Genomic DNA, 992 nt, shown 5'->3' on the forward strand with positions numbered 1-992 from the left:
AAAATTAATGACTTGGCTATCAAGAAAAGATATGATTCAAACATTAAACCTTTCTCAACAGAAAAGGCAACATACTTGAATTGTTCAATCAAATCATTAATTGTTAGCAAGTATCCTTGAAAAAGGAAAGAAATTGATTTTGAAAAAGATTTGATTGAAAAGATATGATTTGATAAAGATTTGATTTGGAAAAACTTTGAAAACTTGAAAAAAATTTATTTGAAAACAAAATCCTCCCTCTTGTGCCATCCTGGCATTAAACGCCTAGAATGGTGCACATTCTGGCGTTTAACGCCCAATGCACTACCTTTTTGGGCGTTAAACGCCCAACCAGGCACCCTGGCTGGCGTTTAAACGCCAGTCTGTCCTTCTTCACTGGGCGTTTTGAACGCCCAGCTTTTTCTGTGTAATTCCCAATGCAATTTAATTTCAGTCATTTACTTCCAGCTCTTTAATTCTAGCATTTGCTTTTCATGTCATTTACATTACCGCCATTTTATTTTCTGTAACTCTCAACCCAAATTCTGAGTTAGCTCAACTAGAACATTCTTCTAATTAAAGTTGCTTGATCAATCAATCCCTGTGGGATTCGACCTCACTCTATTGTGAGTTTTTACTTGACGACAAATTCGGTACACTTGCCGAAGAAAATTTGTTGAGAGACAATTTCCACCTGCATCATGACCATCCTTTATTGCAAGCTACCAGCCTCCACCTAGCATACCAATCATAGTGTATATTAGGGCCCTGGGTCGTCTTGAACAAAAATTCGTCGACATTGATGAGTCCTCTAGCCGATGCAACTAATCACCAAGATGCTCTTGACCCTATCCACATGATAGAACTTTATAAAATAGAAGCAGACCTATGGCACTATGACTCTCCATGTACGAATCTTCCCAGCGCTCCTAACTCAATTAGGAGCTATCTGTTATAGTTGGGGGTTGTCATATAGTGTCCATGGAAATTAGAAACACGTAGAATCCTCTAAT

This window comes from Arachis duranensis, chromosome 4 (assembly GCF_000817695.3).
Source record: "Arachis duranensis cultivar V14167 chromosome 4, aradu.V14167.gnm2.J7QH, whole genome shotgun sequence".
Classification (NCBI taxonomy): Eukaryota; Viridiplantae; Streptophyta; class Magnoliopsida; order Fabales; family Fabaceae; genus Arachis; species Arachis duranensis.